Genomic DNA, 25,060 nt, shown 5'->3' with positions numbered 1-25,060 from the left:
AAAATTTTCAAGGGCTCTCCTGCATTCAAATCACATTCAACCCAGTTTCCTATACCTTCTATAGCTGAGGCTTTGGACAATGGTACAAAGAGTATGAATGATCCTCCTATGGCCCTGAAAGAGTTTCAGTGTATCAGGATTCATTGATCATCTCAGATGTTTCATAGTAATTCAAGCAATGTGGACACAGCCCCTTGGAAAGATTTCAAAACTGGGGTTTGAAATTAAGAAAGTTCTTTAGATGTTAAGAAAAGCATGACATGACTCTTCAGAGATCTAGAATAGTTTATGGACAGAACACCCAATTCTTTAACCATTCTGCAATGGTTTTGTCATATCATCGTTTTACTGGTAGAAGTGGTGGTGACAGCGGTCATCGCAGCGGCAGCTGTTAACATTTATTGACCCTTCACTACATGGTGAACTCTATGCTAAAGCTTTCAGGTGGATTAACTTATTTATTCATAAATTATCTTTCTTAATCCCCAAAAGAAACATATCAGGTAAATACTAATATTATCTTTACTTTGCAGATGATGAAACAAAGGAAAAAAGATGTTAAGCAACTCATCCATGGTTACTAACAGGGCAATTCAGGTTTTATTTTGGCATAAGGCTCTCTGTCCCAACCACAAATATACCCCACTCTTTGGCCCTCTTCAAGTCATACTCTAACATACAAATTAGTAGAGATTAGATGGAAGGTTTAAAACCAGGTAAGAAACCAGGTTTAAGTCAGAGGAACTCAACCCCAACCAATCCCCGTTTCTGTATACATAGATAAAAACTTTCTCCTCATGTTGAGTAAAGAACAGCATTTTCAGATGCTAAGGAAAATATGACATTAATATGTAAAACTATAATTTATATGAAAATGGTTTTCTAATGGTTGTTACATTTAGAAATATAAAATTAATCTATTCATAACTCACTATAATAAGGAAGAATTAGGCAAGCACTTTATATCTATCAACTCTGTGATCTTTTGTCATCTTATTAAAATCAACATAATTCTGATTATAGGCCAGGTGTCCAGACTGCCTTCTAAATTGATAGCAATATAGGATTAGCACCTCATTCTTTAAAATATTCACATAGTTTATGCAAAAGCACGATTGTTAGCAGGATAATAATTGGCTTAATTAGGGAAAAGGAGGGGAAGGAAACAAGCATTTATTGACCACCTGCATCATATTGTACTAGGTGCCTCCACATACATTATCTTGTTATGATGATAATACATATCTCACATGGTTGTTCTGAAGATTAAATGAGTCCACGTACATGAAAGTGCCCAGGGGAGGCAGAGAAAGGGACCTAACAATATAGATCACATCCCATGTTCCAGTCCTGTGATGTGTGCTATCACATACATTATTTCCTTTAATCTTCACAACAGCCCTGCATACTTGGCCTTGCTATCCAGATTTTACGCATAGGGATACTAAGTCTCAGACAAATTTTTGACTACTAAAGTCACACAGATAGTAGATGGTTGAGTTAAGAGTGCAGACCCTGAATTGACTGAATTATACATCCATGATCTTGCCACTATATCAAACTATAGCAAAAGCCTGTTTAACAGCACTTTGTCATAGGGAGGGAGGAAAGAAAGGTATCAATATCCATTCATTCATTCATTCATTCATTCAACAAATATACTTTCAGCATATACTCTGTACCAGGCACTGAGCTAAATTATCTCAGTAAATCTTCACAACACACCTAGGAGACAGGTACCAGGATTACCCTAATTTCAGGAAAATGGGGCTCAAGGAAGTTAAGTTGACTTGCTCAGCATCATAGAGCTAGGACATGGGAGAATCTGGATCCAAAATTAGTTTGTCTTCAAAGCCTTTACTCTTTTCAGAATATTGTGCTACTTTTAGAAGGCAAATTATGCCCCCCCCACCCCCGTATGCAAAGAAAGGTATTTTAAATTATCTCAGATACGATTAGGAAGCTCAGATTGCTGGTCCCCAGTCCTAGAGCTCTATTACATGACCGGACCTCTGTAGCCTGGGAGAGAGAGACACAGAGGCAGAAAAAAAGACAGAGAAAGAGAGAAACAGAGAGAGAGAGAGAGAGAAATACTCAATCATGCTGGTCACCCTGGAGATGGAAAGGACCACAAGAAACCATCAGGTCTAGCCATCTGCTTTGTAAAACAGCATTCTGAACTACCTGCCTATTCTCATGCCAAAGATGTATTGATGCCATCCAAAACCCAGGATTTTTCTGTGTACATGGTGGGTACTAGACCAGAGTGTGACACGCACCATGCAAACCCATGTCCACCACCAAACGTAGAATGTCATGGCCCTTTCTACTAAATAAAGAGCAACACAGGAAAGGCTGCTACAGAATGAATGGACTTGATGGATCTCATAAGAAGACTGGGGTTGTTTTGTTTCATTTTTTTGTTTTGTTTTGTTTTTAACATCTTTATTGGAGTATAATTGCTTTACAATGGTGTGTTAGTTTCTGCGGTATAACAAAGTCAATCAGCTATACATAAACATATATCCCCATATCTCTTCCCTCTTGCATCTCCCTCCCACCCTCCCTATCCCACCCCTCTAGGTGGACACAAAGTACCGAGCTGATCTCCCTGTGCTATGTGGCTGCTTTCCACTAGCTAGCTATTTTACATTTGGTAGTGTATATATGTCCATGCCACTCTCTCACTTCGTTCCAGCTTACCCTTCCCCCTCCCCATGTCCTCAAGTCCATTCTCTACGAAGAAGACTGTTTTTAAGTCATAAAGTTGCCTCCAAAACCAGTCTTCTGTCATTCACCTCAGCAACATCCCTTTTAACCCTACTAATATATGGGCCGATGACCATACTTCTGGGTAGGCAAGCCTCAGCCTACCTTCTTCTTCCCCTAAGATCAGTGGTCATTCTCATCTCTGGTTGTAGCTACTCCCATAACCTCCACTCTTGCAACAGTTCTCAATATTCTGCCGGCAAGGATATGATTTTCTGAAATAAATCTTGAGCAAAGGAACTTATCTTTCCTATTATTTAAAGATGGCTCCCTTAGCTATTCCCCACAAGGCTATCTTCCCATACCTGCATCAGGGGAACAGAACTGGAATTCAGAGGCTCCAGGAAATCCTTGCCAGGTGACCCAAGGACTGCCCTAGGGTATGGTTGGCCCAGCATGAGATTCTGGTGTTAATGAGGCCTAGATGGAGGGTTCAAGCTCTGTGGAACTAGTTACAATCCTACACAGGGAAATCTGTGCTGCACCTGAAACCTCTGCACTGCCACCTCCCAAATTCAGGCGCTGGATCACAATGAGGAACAGGGCCAGAGAGCAGGAGGCCTCCAAGCAAACTCTTCAAACTTCACGTGCTAATGGAGCATTGCCACAGGGGAAATAACTGCAGACTTCACACTCCAGAGGCAGTGTAATGTAACAGGATACACAAGGCCTTTGGACCTAGAAATCTGGGTGACTTGGGGCAGTTACTTAATCTCTCTGTGTTTCTGTTTCTTCCTTTTAAATGGTCATGAGCTTGGTAGAGAGGGGCTGAAGTATGAGGCATGGCGTCACATTTATTGAGTGCATACTTTATCCAGGCATTGTACTCAGTACTTCACAGATACACTCACTTCATAGGCCCCAAATTTCTTCAAGTTATGAATTATTATTGAAATAATAATGTACCATATAAGAGAGTGCCTGGCTCATAGTACACTTAATAAATGTCAAATCCCTTCCTTTTCAAATCTATAGGGAAATGACAAGAATTCCAGTTCTCAGAAAATACATCTATTCAGTGTTCTCCCTAGTGTTTTTGAAGTCTGCAGTTTGCAGTTTGAAGAGGCTTTGAAGAAATCATTTTTAGAAGTAATCATAGAATGTCAGACTGGAAGAGACTTTAGAGATTGTTGATGTCTGACTCCTCAATAAATAGAACAGGGAGATATTTACTTGTTACTGGTTCTGCAGCAAGGACTACACCAGAACCAAGGTGCCCTCCCTCCCAAGTGTGTGTGATCCTGACTCTTAAAGGCTGGCTCAGAAAAAGCCACTCCTAACCTTACATTAGCAAAAGTCATTCAGACTCAGGTTGGCTGCAGGACATAGAAGCTGCTTGGGGTTCAAGAACTGCTGCTCCACAAGAGTTTCAGGAAATGGCTTTGGGACAAGGGAGGGAGGGGAGAGAAGCTAGAATCCACAGGATTTACCATCTTGTGGCAGCTAATTTAGAAACAAAGGCAGAAACAAAAGCAGAATCTTGATCTCTTGATAGCCCCATCTTTGGAGATTAGGGAACTGCACAGGGTTCCACTTTCCCTGTGGGATCTTGAAGTCCACTGCCCTCTCCCATGAACTAGTTTGCAATTCCCACCATGAGTCACTCTCAGCTATTGCCTCCCAAAGACCTTTGTCAAAAAAGAATATGCTGGCAAGAATTCTGTTCCTAAAGCTGGAGCTATGCATAGAAAGTACTCCAGAAATATCTACTGAATGAATTAATCAATGAATCGAGGCCTGTTTAGAGAGATCCTTCTGCTGTCTCACTGGAACAAGGGAGTAGGGCTGAGTTTCTAAAGCAGCCCATAAGCATTTTTGGTTAGTTTAGTTTCTCACCTCCTAGCCTAGAGCCGGAGAATTGGCCTTCTCTAGAGGAGGGAAAGCCATTCTCCAAAGGCAAAAAAGTCCAGTCCCTGTGCCTCAGCCTGAAATTTTCCAGAAAGAATGGTAAGCACACCTCCAGGCAAGCAAACATAAAAGAACTGAGGCCACAACTACAATTCCTCAATGATCTAAGGGGAGTAGATATGGGGAACAAAGCCCCATTCTCTGGTGATACCTTACTTGCCACTCATTTAAAGAAAAGGCGTGAAATAATTCCAATCATTATTCATCAGTCATTCTTCATCTACCCCTTGTAGAGAAATGGCCTGAGTGGGAGTAGGAATGGGAGCAATCGGAGGGCTACATGGGTTGTGTGTGTGGGGATGGAGAAGAGGCATTGATCAAGGGAACTGTCTTGAAGTATTAGAGAAAATTTCAGTCTAGTCTATAACGTTCTCAGAATGAACAACTAATCCTTTTTGCTCACAACCTTAAACTAAAGAGTCCATAGATTAACAAAGCATTAAAAGAATCCTAGAACCCTGGATGTGTACATATACACATACGTAAACTCAAATGATCACAGGATACACACGCAGATTCAAACACATACAAAATGTAACCAAAAAAAACCAAGCCAACACATACTATCACACAGATACAAATCCTTAAATATGCACACATACAAATGACACCACACACACACACGCGTGTGCACACACACATACACCCACTTTCAGACAGACTAATAACATCTTCTGGGCTAACTGGACAAACTGAATGCTCCCCAAATGGTAGCTTGCTACTACTCGCAACTCTTCCTTTACCTGCTCCAGCTTTTAAAGTTTTTCCTAACTTGTTCGATTTTTTAAAAGTTGTAACAACTCCCAACACAGTTTATCACGTATCCTTGGCAGCTGGTATTTGAGGACTTCGAGGGTGTTTACTTGAAAGACACTTTTCTCTTGAATAAAGTAAAACTCAGAGGTGGAAATAGGAAAATACTTCCACAAACCAGATTTTTCTCCTTCATTATATTATTAAATGGCAAATCTTCCTCCCTAAACCATACCTCCCTGTCCACATGATATCTTGGCCAATTCAAATTTTTCTGAACCATGTTTCACCTTTGAATAGACATTTTCCAAATTCTTGTCCCAGTCGTGCTCCTATTGAGGCAACTTCACATCCAGGTTCCCTTAAACAGCACTATATCTGAGACACATATTAAGGAAAGAACAGAAAACTGAGATCCTAAATCCTATGTCTGTGATCACTGTCCCAAGTCCCTTTTTGGGCATGAATTGAGTTGGTAGCAACTTGACTAATTATGATTTTGCCAAGAGTAGGAAGACAGCAAACTTGTTTTCTTCACCCTCTGGATCACTATAATTACAAACCCTACACCTTTCTGTGGAGCTCTTTACAGTTTACTACGTGCTGTTGTTCCTTTGTTGTTCTTTTATTCCTTTGTTCCTATGGTTCCTTTGTTAGTCCTTGAGACACCTCTCTGAAGTTATTCAAGCAAATTTAAATACAGTATCCATTTTACTGATGAAGAAACTGAAGTCCAAGTGGGTGTGGTGACCGGCCTAAGATTCACAAAGCTAAGTAGTGTCAAAGCTACGTCTTGATACTAGGTTTTTATGACTCTGATGCCAATAATTTAAAAACTGCATTCCCCGCAACACTCCCCCCCACAACACAGACACACATAGTAAGGCTTTATTCTAGTTTCACACTTTCAAAGCAACACCCTGATCTTTTGCCCTCTCTTGCTCCCAGCAAACAACGTATTTTACATCTTTTCACCCTGGACCATCTTCTCTATGCCTAAGTAGATAATATCATTTCACTTAATCTTTAGGAAGGGTTAAGTAACTTGCCAAAAGTCACACAGTCAATAAATTGTGGAGCCAAGATTGCAACACAGAGACATTGGGCTTCAATGATTATGGTTTTTTCTATAACATTACACTGCCTTTCAGAGCTAATTTGTTAAACTAATCTGCTAATGGGCTAATACTGTACAAACACCAATCAAAAGGAAATTGGAACAATTGTATTTCTTTTATTATTTCAGTCAATGTGACACAAGAACAGCTTAATACATTTTTCCTAACTAAATTCTATCGTCAGGACATTGAACACCTACTGTATGCCTGGCTAGACCCTGTGGCACAATTAGGGAACAATACAAAACAGTGTACTAAAACACTGAATGGTACACGTTTAAATGTCCACTTGTAAATTGGAAGCAATAATAAATTAAAATAAGTAATAAGGGTGATCAACAAAGAAGCAATTAAAGGTGAATGGAATTATCAAGAAGGAAATAAAAGTTTTGCTTGGCTAGGAAAGATTTGAGAAATTATAGAAAAGACAGCTTTCCATACAAGAGAAACAGTATAAGCAAACACATAAAGGCAAGTTTGAATATACCATGTACGTGAACAATGAATAGACTGGCTTCATTTCCATATAAGATATAGTTTGGGGAGGAGTTCAAAATAGTGTGTTATGCAAAAATAAAAAAATGGATTAAAGACCTAAATGTAAGGCTAGACACTATAAAACTCTTAGAGGAAAACATAGGCAGAACGCTCTATGACACAAATCACAGCAAGATCCTTTTTGACCCACCTCCTAGAGAAATGGAAATAAAAACAAAAATAAACAAATGGGACCTAATGAAACTTCAAAGCTTTTGCACACCAAAGAATACCATAAACAAGGTGAAAAGACAACCCTCAGAATGGGAAAAAATATTTGCAAACGAAGCAACTGACAAAGGATTAATCTCCAAAATTTACAAGTAGCTCATGCAGCTCAATATCAAAAAAACAAACAACCCAATCCAAAAATGGGCAGAAGACCTAAATAGACATTTCTCCAAAGAGGATATACAGATCGCCAACAAACATATGAAAGGATGCTCAACATCACTAATCATTAGAGAAATGCAAATCAAAATTACAATGAGGTATCATCTCACACCGGTCACAATGGCCATCATCAAAAAATCTAGAAACAATAAACGCTGGAGAGGGTGTGGAGAAAAGGGAACCCTCTTGCACTGTTGGTAGGAATGTAAATTGATATAGCCACTATGGAGAACAGTATGGAGGTTCCTTAAAAAACTAAAAATAGAACTACCATACGACCCAGCAATCCCACTACTGGGCATATACCCTGAGAAAACTATAACTCAAAAAGACACATGCACCCCAATGTTCATAGCAGCACTACTTACAATAGCCAGGACATGGAAGCAACCTAAGTGTCCATCATCGGATGAATGGATAAAGAAGATGTGGCACATATATACAATGGAATATTACTCAGCCATAAAAAGAAATGAAATTGAGTTATTTGTAGTGAGGTGGATGGAGTTAGTGTCTGTCATACAGAGTGAAGTAAGTCAGAAAGAGAAAAACAAATACCGTATGCTAACACATATATATGGAATCTAAAAAAAAAAAAAAAAAAAGGTCAGGAAGAACCTACGGGCAAGACAGGAATAAAGATGCAGACTTACTAGAGAATGGACTTGAGGATACGGGGAATGGTAAGGGTAAGCTGGGACAAAGTGAGAGAGTGGCATGGACATATATACGCTACCAAACGTAAAAGAGATAGCTAGTGGGAAGCAGCCACATAGCACAGGGAGATGAGCTCGGTGCTTTGTGACCACCTAGAGGGGTGGGATAGGGAGGGTGGGAGGGAGGGAGACACAAGAGGGAGGAGATATGGGGATATATGTATATGTATAGCTGATTCACTTTGTTATAAAGTAGAAACTAACACACCATTTTAAAGCAATTATACTCCAATAAAGACGATAAAAAAAAATAATGTCTTGTGTGGAATAGCTGGTTGTCCCCAACACGAGGGAAATTTGCATTCACACACATGTTATTTTTCATACTTTTACATTGGTTATTCATGAAAACAATGGGAGAAAGACTTCCCTGCAAGCTTCCTCATACTCTTCTCTCCTATGAAGCAAAAGCCTTAAGATGCTAAGGGTAGGGCAGAAAATTCTCTGACTTCCATGGCACAGGCAAAGATCTATTGCTTTGAGTGAAGCAGGGGAATCGAAGCAAACCTGTCTGTTGCTGAGCAAATGATAAAGAATCTTTTACCCAGAACTCAGGAAAAATACTTTGCCCCTTGGGGAAGAATATAAGCAAATCCATCTACCTCTGGAACAGGGGAAGGAAATTTTCTTGGGCCCAGGATCCTACAAACATACCAAGCATAGAGCTGCTACTACTGGGAGAGGGACAGGAAACTCTTGCCCAAGACCAAAGACAGATACAAAGCAGAGTTTCACTGCCACTGTAAGGATGGCCAAGAATACTAGGAACCTTCATTCCTAAAGCCCAGGTGTACAGGGCCTGCCTGAGACTGATACTGGACCAAGTCAACAGAGAACATGCTATGCCCCCATGAGGATCCCAGAGCAAAATAACAAGTAACAGCATTTTTCTACTGAAGGAGGGGCAGGAACATAGACAGAACTCCCCTCTGTGGCCCAGGTATGCAAGGGCAACTGAAAGCTGAGGGGGAAAAAGAGAAACTGAGAAAAACCCTCTGGCAACAAAATTCACACTCTAAGGACGTGATATTAGCAGTTTACCACTACAGGAATTTAAAGCCAGTAGTGCACTGATGATAATGATAGCACAAGTCACAAAGCCTGCTCAACTACTGAGTGAATTGACTCAGTTTCACTATTAAATGGCCTTATACAAGAAGAGGCAGGGTCATGTCCAGGCATAACTATTTACCATAGTTCTTACTATTCTTCTAAACACAATGTCTGGCATTAAATAAAGTGGATACATATATATGTATAACTGATTCACTTTGCTGTACACCTGAAAGTAATACAATGTTGTAAATCAACTATACTCCAATAAACATTTAAAAATTAAGCTATAATACAGGGGAAAAAATTGAGAGAAATGCAAAAGCAAGAAAAAATAATCTATTTTCAAGAAATTAAGTAACAAACTAAACTGGATTCAGAGATGTTGCAGCTATTGGAATGATTAGAAAGAGACTTTAAAATAACTATAATTAATATAACAAATGACCTAGTAAAAAAGATGGATGCATATGTATGAACAGATGGGGAATTTTGGCACAGTAATGGAAACTATATGAATGAATAAAATGGAAATACTATAAATTGTTTTTAAAAACACAGTAACAAAGTAATACAGTAATGAGTTTACACAGCTGAAGAATGCCTTTGATGGGCTCATTAACAGATGAATACAGCCAAAGAAAGGATTAGTGAACTTGAGGATAGGTCAGCATAAGTTATCCAAACTATAAGGCAAAGAGAGAAAAAAGTGGAAAAAAAATGGGACTTTCCTGGCGGTCCGGTGGTTGAGACTTCGCCTTCCAATGCAGGGGATGTGGGTTCGATCCCTGGTTGGGTAGCTGAGATCCCACATGCCTCGCAGCCAAAAAGCCAAAACATAAAACAGAAGCAATATTGTGGCAAGTTCAATGAAGACTTTAAAAGTGGTCCACATCAAAAAACTCTTTCTAAAATAGTGAAAAAAAAAAGTTGTGGGTCAACATGTAATTGACTAACATACAAGTAAAGTGAGCTTCAGAAAAGAAGGCAGAAAAAAAAAATGGTACAGAAGAATCATTTGAAAACATAATGACTGAGAATTTTCCAAAAATAATGAAAGACTATAAACCACATATCCAAGAAACTCAGATGTGGACAAATATAAATATACACTTCAATATAAATCACAGTCAAACTTCTGAAAACCAACTACAAAACAAAAATATTGATGGTAGAAAGATGTAGTACATTCAGAGGAACAAATAAAATCATGGTAGACTTCTCATAAGAAACTATGCAAGCCAGAAGATAATTGGGTGACATATTTAAAGCATTGACAGAAATATATGTCAAACTAGAAGTCTATACTTATTGAAAATATTTTTCAATAATGAAGAGAAAATAAAGACTTTCTTGGACAAACAAAAGATGAGAGAATTTACTTCTAGTAAACATGTGCTAAAGGAAATGTTAAGGAAAATTATTTAGGCAGAAAGAATAAGACACCAGATGGAAACTTGGATCTATAGAAAGAAATGAAGAGTGACAGGAATGATAAAAATAAAAGCAAATATAAAAGGCATTCTGTGAGTATTTTAGTCTCTTTAAAATTAAATAGACAATTTCAAGAAAAAAATAGTAACAACATATTTTTGAGTTTATAACATATGTATAAGTAAAATGCACGGCAACAGTAGCACAATAGATATGACGGAGTAACGGGTAACATTTGGTATAAGGTTCTTATACTACATGTGAGTTGTATTATATTACTTGAAGTTGGACTCTAATTAAAGATGTATATTATAAACCATAGTGAAACCAATAATAAAATTTTGAAAAGATCGTAAATAAGTCAAGAGAGGAGATAAAATGGCATCACAAATATTACTCAACCTATTCAAACAAAACAAGAGGAAAAATTCATAAAAAACAGATGAGACGAACAAAAAACAACTAGCAAGATACAGATGTAAATGTAACCATATCAACAATTCCAGTAAATGTAAATGGTCTGAACACCCACAGAAAAGGTAGATATTATCATATTGGCTACAAAAGCAAGACCCAATTATATGCTTCTTACAAGAAGCTCACTAGAATTATAAAATAATTTGTAGATGAAAAGGAAAATAAGATATACCATGAAAGCCTTAAACAAAAGAAAGCTGGAATGGCTATATAAATGAATATCAGACCAAGAATTCTTCAGAACAAGTAATATTTCTACCAAAGATAAAGGGGGACATTACATAATGATAAGGAATTCAGTTCATCAAGACAACAACATAACCCTAAATGTGTACGTACTTATCAACGGAATTTCAAAATACATGAAGCAAAAATTGTCAGAACTGAAAGGAGAAAAAGATAAATACACTATTACGGTTGGATACTTCAACACTTCTCTCTCATTTAACAATAGAACAAGTAGGCAGTAAATAAATAAGGATATAGAAGGTCTTTATAATATTATCAACAAACTTGACCTGACTGTTATAGAGCACTCCACTCAACAACAGAAGAATATGCATTGGTTTCAGGTGCACATGATGCATTCACAAAAATGCCTTATTTTCTGGTGCATAAAAGAAACACAACAATTAAAATAATTGGTTATATATTTTCTGACCAACATAATTAAACTAGAAATCAATATTCTGGAAAATATCGAATTATTTTGAAATTGAACAACACCATACTAAAAACTCCATAGGTCAAAGGAGAAGTCCAAAGGAAATCATGAAATATTTTGAATTTAATGAAAATGAAAATACAGCATATCAAAATATGTGAGACAGAAATAAAACATGCTTAGAGGGAATTTTTTTTAACTTTTTTAATATCCTTATTGGAGTATAATTGCTTTACAATGGTGTGTTACTTCCTGCTTTATAACAAAGTGAATCAGATATACATATACATATATCCCCATATCTCTTCCCCTTAGAGGGCAATTTATAGCAGTAAAGGATTATATCAGAACAGACAAAAGCTTTTGAAACAATAATCTAAACTTCCAAATTAAGAAACTAGGAAAAAGAACAAATTAATCCCAAAGCCAAAAGGAGAAGGAAATATAGAGAACACAAGTCAATGTCAGAGTAAACAACAGAAAAGCAACAAAAATCAGTGAAACCAAAGCCTGGCTCTGAGACAAGAACAATAAAATTTATAAACCTCAAGACAGATGGATCAAGAAGAAGAAAAAAAGACATAAATTATCAATGTTACAAAGGAAGGAGGGACATTACTACTGATCTTACAGAACTTAAAAGCATAATAAAGCACTATTCTGAACAATTTTTTGCCAATAAATATGATCAGTTAGATGAAATGGACAAATTCTTTGAAAGACACTACCATTGTTCACTCAAGAAAAATAAACAACGTAAACAGTCCTATATCTACTATAGAAATTCAATTCATAGAATCATCAAACAAGCAGAAACAACAACATAAATTATAAACAAACTCTTCCAGAAAATACAAGTATAAGAAACACTGTCTAACACGTATTATTACACCATCATTACTCTGATACCAAAGCTGAACAAAGGCATCACAAGTAAAGAAAAGTACAGACAAATATCCCTCAGGTACATAGATGCAGAAAGTCTTAACAAAATATCAGTAAATTAAATCCAGCATTATATACAAAGGAAAATGCATCGTGATTGCAGGCAGAATAATGGCCCTCAAAAGATGTCCATGTCCTAAGCCTCAGAATCTGTGAATATATTATGTTATATGGCAAAGGAGAACTGAAGTTTCAGATGGAGTTTAAGTTCCTAATCAGGTGACCTTAAAATAGGGAGATTATTCTGTATTAGCCAGTAGGCCCAAATGGAAACACAAGGATCCTTAAAAATAGAAGAAGGAAGCAGAAGAGTCAGTGTCAGAACGATTCGACAGGAGAAAGACTCAACTGGCCATTGTTATTTTTGAAGATGGAAAGGACTCATAATCCAAGTAATGTGGGCAGCCTCTAAAAGCTGAAAAAGGCAAGAAAACAAATTCCAGGGACTTCCCTGGTGGTCCAATGGTTAAGACTTCATGCTTCCACTGCAGGGGGCATGGGTTCGATCAGTGGTCAGGGAACTAAAATCCCACATGCTGCGCGGTGCGGCCAAAACAAAAAAACAAAAATAACAAGTTCCACCCCCTTGAGCCTCCAGAAAGTAAAATAGGCCTGCCAACACCTTCATTTCAGCCCAGAGAGACCTGAGTCAAATTTCTGATTTACAGAGCTATAACATAATAAAGTTGGGTTGTTTTACTTGTTTGTTTGTTTACTTATATTTAATTGAAGTGTAGTTGATTTACAATATTATATTAGTTTCAGGTGTGCAACACAGTGATTCAATATTTTTATAGATTATACTCCATTTAAAGTTATTATAAGATAATGACTCTATTCCCTGTGCTGTACAATATAACATTTTTGCTTATTTATTTTATACATAATAGTTTGTATCTCTTAATCCCATACCCCTATCTTGCTCCTCTCCCCTTCCCCTTCCACACTGGTAACCACTAGTTTGTTCTCTATATCTATGACTCTGTTTCTGCTTTGTTAAATTCATTAACTTGCTTTATTTTTTTTAGATTTATCATTTTAATAATTTTTAAGTGTACAGTTCACTAGTGTTAAGTACATTCACATTATTGTGCAACCAACTCCAGAACTCTTTTCATCTTGAAAAACTGAAAACTATATACCCATTAAACAACCACTCCTCATTCCCTTCTTCCCCCAACCCCTGGCAACTGTCATTCCATTGTCTATCTCTATGAATTTGACTATTCTGGGTACCTCACATAAGTGAAATCGTACAATATTTGTCTTTTTATGACTAGCTTATTTCACTTAGCATAATGTCCTCAAGTTTCATTCATGTTATAGCATGGGAAATGTAGGATTTCCTTCTTTTTCAAGGATGAATAATATTCCATTGTATGTATATACCATATTTTGTTTATCTATTCATTTGTTGATGGACATTTGAGTTGCTTCTACCTTTAGGATATTGTGCATAATGCTGCTGTGAGCATGGGTGTACAAACGTGGGCGTATCTCTTTGAGATACTGATTTGAATACTTTTGGGTACCTACCCAGAAGTGGGATTGCTGGATTATATGATAATTCTCTTTTTAATTTTTTGAGGGACCTCCATACTGTTTTCCACAGCAGCTGCACCATCTTACATTCTCACCAACACTGCACAAGGGTTCTAATTTCTCCACATCCTCACCAATGCTTGTTATTTTCTGGTTTTTTTTATGGTAGCCATCCTTACAGGTATGAGGTGATATCTCACTGTGGTTTTGATTTACTTTTTCTTGATGATTAGTGATGTCATACATCCTTTTAGGTGCTTATTGGTCATTTGTATATCTTCTTCGGAGAAATGTCTATTCAAGTCCTTTGCCCATTTTTAATAGAATTGTTAGCTGTAAGAATTGTTTATATATTCTAGATAGTGACCCCTTATCAGATACACAATTTGCAAATATTTTCTTCCATTCCGTGGGTTACATTCACTCTGTTGATTGTGTCCTTTGATGCAACAGTGGCTTTTTGAATTCAAAATAGCTTACATTTATCCCAACTAAACTTCATGACTTTGCCAGTTTTCATCCTTGCCTCAAATGCCCCCTACCTTTCTCTGTTTGGATAAATTTTATGCATCCTCTAAGACTCAGCCCAGCTGTCACTTCCCCCATTTCTGTCTGAGTTGGAAGCCTTAGTCCTATATTCCTAGAGTATTCTCTGCAGGTGCCTCTATTCTGACTTTAGTCTACTGCGTTATAATCTTCTGATTACCTTGGAGGCAGAGACCATCTTCTTAGTCTTCATTTTCCCAGAGCCTAAGGCAGTGTTTGGCTCATAAATGCCTATTGAACTAACAAATGTTATATTTAGCTGAACATTCTACACTAGAGAGATCAGAGGAAGTCAACAAGGATAGGGGGGAGTGATGATGATGATTACAAAGCAAGTGTATAATGTTTTATAATCATCAAATAATGTAGGCATAAATTAATTCGTTTCCCCACAGGTTTATTGCAGTATGATTGACAAATAAAAATTGTATGCATTTAGATTGAACAACATGATTTTTTAAAAGACGTACAACGTTATGATTTAATATAAACATACACTGTGAAATGATTACCACAATCAAGTTAGTTAACACATCCATCACCTCACAGTTTTTTCTGTTGTTATTGTTTTTTGTTTTTGTTTTTGTTTTGTGGTCAGAACATCTAAGGTCACTCTCTTGGCAAGTTACAAATTTACAATACAATGTTAATAACTATGCTGTACATTAGTTCCCCAGAACTTATTAATCATATAACTGAAAGTTTTTAACCTTTGACTAACATCTCCCCATTTCCCCCACCTCCCGGTGCCTGACAACCACCATCCTACTCTCTGGTTCTATGTTATACATTTTAGATTCCACATATAAGTGAGATCATACAATATTTGTCTTTCTGGTTTATTTCACTTAGCATAATGTTCTTTAGGTTCATCCATGTTGTTGCAAATGGCACAATTTCTCTTTTTATGGCTAAATGATATTCTATTGCGTGTGTGCACGTGTGTGTGTGTGTGTGTGTGTGTGTGTGTGTGTATCACATTTTCTTTATTCATTTATCCATCAGTGGATACTTAGGTTGTTTCCATATCTTGGCTATCATGAATAATGCCACAACAAACATGAGAGTGCAGATATCTCTTCATGATATTGATTCTGTTTCCTTTGGATGTATACCTGGAAGTGGGATTGCTGGATCATATGATTGTTCTATTTTTAATTTTTTGAGAAACCTCAGCACTTTGTTCCATAATGATTGTACCAATTCACATTCCCATCAACAGTGTAAAAGCATCCCCTTTTCTCCACACCCTTACCAGCACTTATCTCCTGTCTTTTTGAAATTCACCATCCTAAAAGGTATGAAGTGATATTTCATGGTGGTTTTGATTTGCATTTTCCCTGATGATTAATTAGCGATGCTGAGCAACATTTCATGTACCTGTTGGTCATTTGTTTGTCTTCTTTGAAAAAATGTCTATTCAGGTCCTTTGTTCATTCTTATAAGTTATTTATTAAACATTTTTTTAATTGAAGTACAGTTGTACAATACAAGTTTCAAGTGTACAACATAGTGATTCACAAGTTTTAAAGGTTATACTCCATTTATAGTTCTGAAGTAGTGGCTATATTTCCCTATACTGTACAATATATCCTTGTTGTTTATTTACTTTATACATAGTAGTTTGTACCTCTTAATTGTCTAGCCTTATCTTTCCCTCCCCCTTCCCTCTCCCTGTTGGCAACCACTAATTTGTTCTCTATATCTGTGAGCCTGTTTCTGTTTTGTTATATTTGTTTTATTTTTTTAGATTCCACATGTTAGTGATAACATAGAGTATTTGTCTCTCTCTGTATGACATATTGCACTAAGCATAATACCCTCTAGGCCCATCAACCATGTTGTTGCAAATGGCAGAATTTCATTCTTTTCTATGGCTGAGTAATATTCCAGTATGTATGTGTGTGTGTGTATGTGTATGTATATATATATATATATATATATATATACATACCACATCTTCTTTATCAATTCTTCTGTTGGTGGACACTTAGGTTGCTTTCATATCTTGGCTTTTGTAAATAATGCTGCTATGAATATTGAGGTGCATGTATTTTTTTTAAACATGTTTATTGGAGTAAAGACACAGATGTAGAGAATGGACTTGAGGTGCATGTATTTTTTTAATTAGTGTTTTAATTTTCTTCAGGTATACAACCAGGAGTGGAATTGCTGGATCATATGGTAGTTCTATTTTTAGTTTTTTGAGGAACCTCCATAATGTTATCCATAATGGCTGCACCAATTTACATTCCTACCAACAGTGTACTAGGGTTCCCTTTTCTCCACATCCTTGCCAACGTTTGTTCTTTGTACACTTTTTGATGATAGCCATTCTGACAGATGTAAGGTGATATCTCATTGTGGTTTTGATTTGTATTTTTCTGATGATTGGTGATGTTGAGCATCTTTTCATGTGCCTGTTGGCCATCATATTTCCAAAGCCGTGTTGATTTAAGCCACTAAGTTTGTGGTAATTTGTTACAGCAGCAATATGAAAGTAATACAGGGGCCTTAATGGGTGGCCCCTGTATTTAAGGTTGAGGTAATCCATCAAGAACTACCGCTCACTCTTTCCAAATTAAGAACATGCCAAATTTGGCTGCTAAATGGAAAAGCAGTGGGAATAATCACCCTTTCTCTAAATAGGTCTTGTATCATGAGTTTTAATCCTTAAGGGTCCTATTTTATGTTGGGCCAAATTGACTAGAATAGCCAAAACTATTTCAAAACAGACCAGCATTGAAAGACTTACACTACTTACTTTCTTTTTTTTTTAATGGAAAATTTAATCACATACCAAAGTGGAGAGAATGTGCCTCCATCTACACATCACCTAGCTTCAACAATGACCAACTCAGCTGTTTTATTTCCTCTACATCTCTATCCAATTGTCCCTCACCAGCTATCTTGAAGCAGATCACAGCCATCACATATTTTATAATATTTCATAAAATACAAGGGCCCCTTTTTTAAGTATAACCATATACACTACTTGCTTTCAAAACTTACTGTGAAGCCACAGTAATCAAGAAAGTGTGGTATTGGCAAAAGGGTAAACATATAGATCAATGGAACAAAATAGAAAAGAGTATAGAAAAAGACCCAAAATACTCATGATCAATTGATTTTCAGCAAAGGTGACAAGGTATTCAATGGAGGAATGATAGTATTTTCAACAAATAATGCTGGAACAATTGGATCACCATAAGCATAAAAATGAACTTTAACCCATATTTTAAAGTTAACTCCAAATGTATCACTATTCTAAATGTAAAACCAAAACACTTCTAGAGAAATTCAAATTGACCTGATTTAGGCAAAGATTTCTTACACAGGACTTATAAAGCACAGACGCAGACGTAGAGAATGGACTTGAGGACATGGGGAGGGGGAAAGGTAAGCTGGGACGAAGTGAGAGAGTGGCATGGACTTATACATACTACCAAATGTAAAATAGCTAGTGGGAAGCATCCACATAGCACAGGGAGATCATCTTGGTGCTTTGTGACCACCTAGAGGGGTGGGATAGGGAGGGTGAGAGGGAGATGCAAGAGGGAGGAGATATGGGGATATATGTATATGTATAGCTGTTCACTTTGTTATAAAGCAGAAACTAACACACCATTGTAAAGCAATTATACTCCAATAAAGATGTTAAAAAAAAAAAAGACTGTATGGTACTGGCACAAAAACAGACACATAGATCAATGGTACAGAGTAGAGAGCCCAGAAGTAAACCCATGCACATATGGTCAATTAATCTATGACAAAGGAAGCAAGAATATACAATGGGGCAAAGTCTCGTCAATATGTGGTGTTAGGAAAACTGGATAACTACATGTAAAATAATGAAACTAGAACATTTTCTCACATCATATAGAAAAATATATTCAAAATGGATTAAAGACAAATGTAAGACCTGAAACCATAAAACTTCTGGAAGAAAACTTAGGCAGTACGTTCCCTGACATCAGTCTTGGTAGTTTTCTTTTGGATCTGTCTTCTCAGGCAAGGGGTAACAAAAGCAAAAATAAACAAATGGGACCTAAGCTAAAAAGCTTTTGCACACTGAAGGAAACCATCAACAAAATAAAAAAGCAACCTACTGAATGGGAGAAGATATTTGCAAATTATATGTTCGATAAGGGGTTAATACCCGAAATATACAAAGAACTCATATAACTCAATATAAAAAAAAATCCTATTAAAAATGGACAGAGAACTTGAATAGGCATTTTTCCAAAGAAGACATACAACACAAGATGCTAACAACACAAGATGCTCAACATCACTAATATGTAAATGCAAATCAGAACCACAGTGAGATATTACCTCACACCTATCAGAATGGCTATGGTTAAAAAGACAAGAAATAAGAATTAGTGGCGAGGATGTGGAGAAAAGGAAACTCTAGAACACTGTTGGTGGGAATGTAAATTAGTACAGTCACTATGGAAGAGAGTGTGGAAGTTCCTCCAAAAAACTAAAAATAGGGAGTTCCCTGATGGTCCAGTGGTTAGGACTCCGTGCTTCCACTGCAGGGGACCCGAGTTGGATCCCTGGTCGGGGAACTAAGATCCCGCTGAGCAGCGTGGCAGAAAAAAAAAACCTAAAAATAGAGTTGCCATATGGTTTAGCAATCCCACTCCTGGGCATATATTTGGACAAAACTATAATTCAGAAAAATACACGCACCCCAATATTCATAGCAGCACTATTCACAATAGCCAAGACATGGAAACAACCTCAATATCCGACAGATGAATGAGTAAAAAAGATGTGGTACCTATATATAATGGAAATCTACCTAGTCATAAAAAGAATGAAATCTCGTATTTATGTGAAATACCCTCCTTAGTGAAGTATGTCAGATGAAGACAAATACTCTGTTTTCACTTATATGTGAAATTAAAGAAAAAAAAAACAGAACAACTTAGCAAATATAACAAAACAGAAACAGACTTACAGATATAGAGAACAAACTAATGGTTACCAGAGGGAAGAGGATTGCGGGGACTGGTGAAACAGATGAAGGGGATTAAGAGGTAGAAACTACCAGTTATAAAATAAATAAGTCACAGGAATGTAATGTGTGGCACAGGAAATATAATCAATATTTTATAATAACTTTGTATGGTGTGTAATCTATAAAAATCTCAAATCACTATGTTGTAAACCTGAAACAAATATAATATTGTAAGTCAACTCTACTTCAATAAATGAAAATAAATTTTAAAAATAAAATAAAAGGAGAACAATGATTCAAAATGAAAAAAATAGAAAGACTTGGTATGCATTTGTTTTATAAATCTAGTTTTTCACCTATCCTGCTGGCTTCAAGCAGGATACAAGTCAATTGTAATTATTCCAGCCACACCACTCAAGGACAAGTTGAAAGCCAAGGTCTTCAGTTCTGCCCATACTCCACCACTACAACTGGTTCAATGACATTTTTATCATTGAATCAAGTAGTTACTTGGGTGACTACAAGCTTAGCCTTAAGTATGACTTAATTTGAAACATTCCCTTTTGATTCCTTGACTATGTGTTACACAACAACAATGAATAGCTGAAAATAAAATGTTCTGTCTCCATGGCCATACAACCCTAAATAATCAAATATAACTGTCAATTACTTGATGCAACTATCTGAATCAAATTGATTGAGCTGGTCAGTTTGGTTTGTTGATCTTTTCATCCTCCTCTTTTCATTTTCCCCACCTCCACAGTGGCTTCCTTAGAAATCTTAAGTTTCCTAAAAGAAGGTAGAAATTACCAGTCAAACAAAAAATAACAACATGAGGATAGGTGGGCTTTGGAAGGGGAATAAAATTTTCATAATAATGGACTGTACTCAAAATTCATCTGACCCCAGACAAGACCTCAAAAAATTCAGAGGTCTCCGCATTAATTCATTCATGCATTCATTTCACCAAGAAACTGCTCCCTTCTTGCACACTTTGATGGCCTGGGAGAAAGAAGTTGTAGAAGGAAACACACCCCCTCAGAATTCCTGCAATAGTATCCAAATCTGCAAGGGGAGGACAAGGTTAGAGAAGAAACCTTGGCAATATGTGAGCAAAAGTATTTCAAACCCTGACTGGATACAACTCTCTCAGTTAGGGACTTAGTCTGTGTTCAGGATACTCAATCTGTGACCATTTTCATGGACTCGGTATAATGGCCAGGGTTTAAGGGATCATCAGTCCAGACAGCACCCAAATGATTCTATAATCATTTCCCCCCTAAAGCCAACATTGGGGAAGACAATGGACAGAAAATTCTACAGTGATGACTGTTCCTGGCCCTATCCAATTATCCACAAGTACAAGTACTCTTCTTCAGCATCATACTGTCAGTCTATCTTATCTCTCTGGCTGACAATGTCCTCCTCATCCTCCTCATCTGGCTTAACCAACTGCGCCATGCCGTATTATGTATCTTTTCCTCAGCAATCTCTCTTTCCTGGACATCTGCTACTGCAATAGCATCAGCCCACACATACTGGCCAATGGCCTGACTTCTACCCTGACTCTCTTCCTGGCCCACTACTTTCTCCAGATAACAAACTACCTCCCCCCTGCTTCAACTTGGCTGCCATGGCCTAAATCTGGGCTATCTGTAACGTTCTGTGTTACTCACTTATTTAGAGAGGGTCTCCATGGGTCTGGTGGTCAGCTGCTGGATAAGAGTAAACACTTTCAGTGGAATCCTCATGTCCACTATGTCGCCACTCTACTGTGCCTCCTTTACCTGTAAGATCCAGACTGTGCTAAATCTGAAATTCTCTTGCACTACTAGCCTCAGTGAACTGCTGCTGCTGGGTGGCAGTACATGAGCCTGATTTGGCCCTTTAGGTTCATCCTCATCTCCTATGGACCCTCCTGACTTGCCCTCCACTATGCACCTTTCCATTCCAAAGTCATTCCCAGCTATAGTTCCCATTTGGCTCTGGTGGCCATCTTCTATGGTGCAGTCACCTCTATGTACCTAAAATCTCATTCACTGGCATTCCAAGATGAAAACAATTTCATCGCTATCTTTTATTGCATCATCACAACCATGTTCCACACCATTATATGTAGCCTGAAGCAAGGATGTGAAGAATGCCTTTATAAGGTAGGTAGGTAGAAGTAACTTATATTCATGAACTGAGACTTACTGCATGAGGCTCACGTATGTCTGGGAAACCAAGCATTGGATAACTTACTTCTATGCAAACAGACACCTACAACCCCTAAGCACCATGCCAAACATTTCGAGGGTTCCAGACTTGGTCCTAGCTCTTAACGAAACTGCAATGAGGAGCAAAGATAAATTACAGTAACAACAATATAAGAACAAAAATATAAGCAGGACATAGTAAGTGCTACAAAAGATCTAAATCAAAATCATGGCATCCTGAAGAGAATGAGGAAGAGCTCACTTCACATTTCTTAGGGGGGTTCATGTTAAGCTTCATGATGGAGTTGCCAACATCTGAACTGCCATTTTCAGTATAAGGAGAGTTTTTATGGGGCAAGATAAAGCAATGAGGAGAGCATCCCTGGCAAAGGTAACAGAAGAAACAAAATCATGGGGATGGTAAAGAGAATGATACAGGAAGGGGAGTGGGATTCTCTTTGACAGGAGGGGAAGGAATGTGAGAATGAGTGAAAGAAGAGGATGGAGAATTTAGCAATTATTCCAGCCAGGAACTGTCACTGGGGACTCTGGAGTCAGATTTTCTGGATTCAAATCCCAGTTCTACCACACAGCTGTGTGACCTTAAGCAAGTTGTGTGATCTCTCTGGACCTCCATTTATTAATCATAAAACGAGGGAAATAGTGGTACCTACACCTCATAGGGTTATTTTGGGGATAAAAGAAGTTAAACCATGGGAAGTAGTTGGAACAATGTAAGTACTCATTAAATGTTAGCTATTATCATTGTTATCCTTGGTTTCCCCATCACCCAGTGGAGTGAAATGTTCTCCAGGTACTCATCATTTCCGACTTGCTTCTATTTACAGTCACAACTCTTTTGGGCACATAGTATGAGATCAACCCATGTTTGAACCATAGTTGAATATACGAGGGATTCAGTGAATGAGTTAATAATGAGATAATATACGAGGGATTCAGTGAATGAGTTAATAATGAGATAATAATTGAATTGCACTGAGAGTCTTCTTATGTGAGTCCCTGATGTAAAGTCGAGACCCTTCCATGCAGCATATGCCTCTGTTCAACATGTGCTGCCTTTAGATGTCTGCATTTTCATTTATCCAGTCTTTGGAAGGTGGTATGGGGGTTACGTGTATGCAGAATTTATGAAGGCAGCCAGGAGAGAGAGGACAGAGCACTGAACAGCAAAGAGAACTCTGTTTGAACCCTGGCTTTGCTACTGTGAGATCTTGAGCAAGCCATTCAACTTATGAGCCTCAGTTTTTTCATCTCTAAAATAGGAATGATGATACCTTTGTTCCAGGGTTCTAGTGCCTGACATTCCAACTGAGGTTTCTTCCCAGTTTTGTATGGTAATAACATATTAAAACATGCTTGTTGGGTTTCCTAAAGTTTGACCTATAGAAGGGCAGGGACACTAAGCACACCAGAAGTAGGCAGAGTAAGGATATTCTGGGGAATATCCTGAATGTCGACAATTGATAACAGTGACCACTTTCCAATGCTGCTCTCTAATACAGCTGCCAGCCTACTAGAGCTCAGAGCTATTCGTGACAGTGCAATGCCTCCAGGCTCTAATTTTCTCAGTACTTGGCAGGCAATAGGAGATCAATAAATGTTTGTTGAATTGATTTCAGTTACAAAATCATTCTTCCACCACTCATACAGTTCTCTGTCTCTGTCTTTCTCTCTTCCCAACTTGCTCCCTGCCCCATTCATGCATTCATTCATTCAACAAATACTCACTACCTACCTACCTACTGAGTGTCAGGCCCTCTGCTAGGTTTTGACAGTCACTACTGTAGTGGAAATTACCTTCTCATTCCATTTCCAGTCTCTGTCAGTCAGTCTGGCTGTCTGTCTTTCTCTTTCTCTTGATTTCATGTATTATTGCTGTGATTTTATAAAACTTGTTACCTTTTCCCTCTTTATCTCTATCTGCCCCTGCCCAGTCACCACTAACCCACTTTAGTGTTGCTCTGCCCACAAACCCTGAGTTCCTGGTCCCTTATTCCCCATCTAATCTCCATCTAGTCCCCAGAGACAGCTCCCTTTCTGGGGAAATTGGCACAGAGGACTTATTCCCTATACCACAAGAGAGGGGTCCCAGCTGGTTTCATGCTCTCTATGTGCAAGACAGACTAGGCATGCAAGTGAGATGGGACCTCCCGGCAGCCCTTCTTGAAGGTTATCACCTAAATTTCTAGGATCTCTAGGGAGCTTCCAGGAAGTTCCAGAAAGGTCCTTTTTATTCCTACTCCTCATTCACGCCCCAGGCATGCCCTGCCTGGTTTGTAGCTCCCCATCTGGAGTTCCCTTGTGCTCCTGGGAGGTGCTCAAACGAATCCATTCGTAGCCTCACTCAACCAAAATTCTGTAAGCACTTACTTCTCCCAAGATTTTTTTCTATGCAATTACTCATTTAATCCTCAAAAAGAAAACCAGTGAAGTATTAACATTGTCTCCCATTTACGAATGAGGAAACCTAGGCTTAGAGAGATGATATAACTAGCCCAAGGTCCCAGAGTTACTAACTGACAGAGTAGATTCAGAAATTTGAATCTCCTCCTTACTAAATATCTTTTCCCTCCAACCTTCACCCATCAGTGGACACCACATTATGAGACTGAGTTATAGACACATAGTGATTAGTGACTGAAGAAACAATGTCAGCGTTTATATGGTTCTAGGTCTTGGCATTTCCAACTGCCAATCTGACATTTCCTCTTGAATGCCTTACAAGAATTTCAAACTCAAATGTCTCAAATCGAACTTAACATCTCCCTGACTCTTCCTTCTACTTCTCTCTGCTCAAACCAGTTCTCCCCTTCCCTGACAATAGCCCCTGTATTAGTTAAGGACACCACAATCTACCAAGTTGTCTGAGCCAGAATCATGCCCAGGAGGCTTTCTGTGCCCTTCTCTCTCTGTGTCCACCCTCACACCCATGCCCAATACTGATGATTTTACTCCTACGATGCTTTGCTAAACTCTGACCTATTTCTACATCCCCGCTGCCAGAACTGTAATTCAAA

Source organism: Eschrichtius robustus, chromosome X (assembly GCF_028021215.1).
Source record: "Eschrichtius robustus isolate mEscRob2 chromosome X, mEscRob2.pri, whole genome shotgun sequence".
Classification (NCBI taxonomy): Eukaryota; Metazoa; Chordata; class Mammalia; order Artiodactyla; family Eschrichtiidae; genus Eschrichtius; species Eschrichtius robustus.
Note: the sequence above shows the minus strand (reverse complement) of the source record.